Genomic DNA, 3,437 nt, shown 5'->3' with positions numbered 1-3,437 from the left:
AGTGCGTGGTGCCTTCTGTGGAGGCTGGTGACAGTTCAGAACATGAGTGGCCACGCTGGTTAGAGGAGGCGGGAAACGGGGGTGCCGGAACCCATCACGACCATTGACAAAAAGTCACAGCATCTTTCCTTCTGCAACATTAGCATCAAAATGAGTTTTTGTCTTCTTCAGCTACTGGGGTTTGTCTTCTATGGCTAGCATGCTCTTAAGCATCTGTGTTGTAGCATTATTAATAGACAGTTTTAGGGATTTCACATGATGTAATCATTTCAGTCACTTCAGTAAAATCCACAATGACAACATATTTCTATTTATGTCTGCTTCAGGATCCAAGCGCAAAGTTGTAATGAGCCACCGGCTTCTTTCTTTGCTCCATTCATTCATTCATTCATTCAACATATATTATTCTTTGAGTTCCATCAATGAACAAGAAAAAATTCAAATTGCTCATGCTTGTGGCCTCTGGTGAAGGCCATCGCCCTCTGGGGAAAAAGTCTCGATATGCAGTCCCTGGGTTGAGGTTCTCACATGGCACCCGATGCCAAGCAACACCAGTACCCTTTCCCTCTGGTGTGACTCTTCTAAGTTATGAAAAAACAAAATTGGACAGCCAGCACGTCATACCCAAGGGGCCTTATACAATTATTCTCAGTGGGCCCCACAGGCCCTCAAAAGGTGAACAAGTCAAGAGCCACTTTTCTCTCATGCAACTTTGCCAGCTGCGTTTTCTCCATATGCCTTCTTTCAAACTATCCTCACCACTGCCCAATACAGTATGACAAGTGCCAGGCACCTCTCTTCTTCAAGATAAGGGGGAATCTTCAGAGGAAAAGTGACTGCCACAGGGCCAAGGCACGAGAGCCTCTGGAGCTCACCGCTGTCTCCCTCGTCTGCAAAGGCAAAGGCCTAAGACTCTTGAGAAATAAGAATCAGATTGTGTCCAAAATACACCTCAACCTCTTGGGGCTGTCTGTAGCCATATAAGGAGCTGGTCAAGAGCATTTATCAGAAAGGTTCTTGAGGGCAAAGAGAACCTACAGGGCACTTCAATTAGCTGAGCAGTCCCGGGCTCAGCTTTCACATGCCTGCAGCTATCACCGGGAGGGGTATCGGCTATTCAAATGGCACTACTATTGCGATTTCATATGCGAGGGCTGAAAAGGGCCCCTTTCTCTCTCCTCAACTCTTCTGAGCATCTTTGTCCATATTTGCACAGGGTCTTAGACTCCAGGAAATGTGAGCCTAAAAATAGCCAAGCTATAAGCAAGTCGATGTTTTAATCACCTACTTTAATCAAAGCATCAAAATATATTGTCCACCAATCTCAGGTCATCACAGCCAAAGATGTATCTTATAAAGGTCATTCAGGTAATCCACCTGCTTTTTCTGCTAGATCCAAATAAGAACAGAGAATGTGAGTCATGACAGCTGCCCCAGGCTCTAATTTCCCTGTCTTGCTCCACTGCGATTATAACCACTGACAGCCTCAAACCCAAGGGGCCCTGTGGCATCCCTGGCAAGACTAACAAGTTCCAGTTGAGTCTCTGTAAGAAATGTTTTGATACATGCAGGTTCTCAGGACTCATATGTATATTTGCCTTCAAAAATATCTCTCAATGTCTTTTAGTTCAGAAAGATCTCTTGATACTTAAAGCACACTGTATTTTCAAAAATTAGGAGATCCATATATCTCACAGCCGGTTTTCTGCCTCAAAAAGAACTGAACCAAACTTTGAGATATTTATGTCAGTTTACTCTCTCCAGGATGTTTTCTCCATCTCTCCTATGAAATGTCTGAATCTTGATTGGACTTGCCCAGTCATGTACAGCAGTGGTCCCCAATCTTTTTGGTACCAGGGACCAGTGCTCCTACGAAAACCTAATACCTGGTGACCTGAGGTGAAGCTGAGGCAGTGATGCTACTGCTGGGGAGTGGCTGCAAATACAGATGAAGATTTGCTCGCTTGCCTACCACTTACCTCCTGCTGTGCAGCCCAGTTCCTAACAGGTACTAGTTCCTAACCAGTACTAGTCTGCAGCCCAGGGGTTGAGGACCCCTGATGTAAAGGAAGCTTTTTCAAAAATTCTCCCTCTGTTGATGCCATTATGACAGCACTTAGAACTTCATATTTTAATGTCTCTCTCTGTCCTCCTATCAGATTATGAACTTATTCATCTTTGTATTCCCAATGTTTAGTGCAGTGTTTGCCTTAGTGTGGTCAATAAATGCTAAGCAGAAGGAAGTAGGAAGGAAGAAAAGAAAGATGGGGTGGTTAAAGTCCTCGAAGTGTCATCCTTCCAAGCTATGTGTGAGAGGCTTCATGGCTTGGGCGTCAGTGCCCTTCGTACAATGTAGTTTGATAGTCGAAATTGAAATATTTCGTCAGATGTGTTCTGAGTCAATTTATTGTAGTCACCTGAAAATTTTCTCCAGATGTGAGTGATAAAGACAAGACCAGCCTAAAGAAAGGTGTGAAGCTGGAACTCTTGAGAAACCCCAGCCCATAACCCATATTCCACTCTAAGCCACAGACTTCTGGAACTGGAAGACATATAAATTGTCTGGAAGGCCAGCAATGAACTACCCAAAGAAGAAATTTAGAAAACAATCCCACTTACCAAAAACAATAAAATACAAAGGAATAAATTCAACCAAGGTGATGAAGACTTGTGCACTGAGAATTACAAAATATTGATGAAAAATTAAAGAACACAAATAAACCAGAAAGACATTCCATGTTCATGGATTGGAAGACCTAATATTGTTAAAATGTTCATACTACACAAAGCGATCTACAGATTGATTCAATGCAATTTCTATCAAAATCCCAATGACATTTTTTACAAACATTTTTAAAAATCTTAAAATTCCTATATAACCACAAAGGACTCAAAACAGACAAAATGATCTTGAGAAAGAACAACAATAGTGGAAGCATCACACTTCCTGATTTCCAAATATATTACAAAGTGCAATAATTAAAACAGTATGGTACGACATAAAGACAGACATTTGACCAACTGAACTGAATAAAGAGCCCAGAAATCAACCCATAAATATACAATCAACTGCCATGCTGCTCTGAACGAGCCCAATCCCGTTTGATCTTGGAAGCTAAGCAAGGTCGAGCCTGGTTAGTACTTGGATGGGAAACTACCTAGGAAGACCAGGTGCTATAGGCATAAAAAATAAAAAAGGGATTGTAAGCTGACAAGGTCCTAGCAATCTGTGAGGTCGATCAAGTGTTGCCTTGCTTAAAAATTTTTTTAAAAAAAACAATCAATTGATCTTCTACATGGGAGCCAAGAATAAAAAATGAGGAAAGACTAGTCTCTTCTAAATTTGTTGGAAAAACTGTATATACACACTTAAAAGAATGGAATTGGACCTTTATCTTACACCAGACACAATTATCAACTCGAGATGAATTAAAGAC

At 41.6% G+C, this 3,437-nt stretch overlaps 1 pseudogene; it reads left to right on the top strand.

Annotated features, from left to right (window-relative positions):
* Positions 1–3,064: 3,064 nt before the first annotated feature.
* LOC118611274 lies at positions 3,065–3,183 on the top strand (annotated as a pseudogene).
* The last annotated feature ends 254 nt before the right edge of the window (positions 3,184–3,437 follow it).

Source organism: Rousettus aegyptiacus, unplaced genomic scaffold (assembly GCF_014176215.1).
Source record: "Rousettus aegyptiacus isolate mRouAeg1 unplaced genomic scaffold, mRouAeg1.p scaffold_m13_p_13, whole genome shotgun sequence".
NCBI classification, from domain to species: domain Eukaryota; kingdom Metazoa; phylum Chordata; class Mammalia; order Chiroptera; family Pteropodidae; genus Rousettus; species Rousettus aegyptiacus.
The sequence above is the reverse complement of the archived record's forward strand: the minus strand, read 5'-3'. Positions and strand labels throughout refer to the sequence as shown.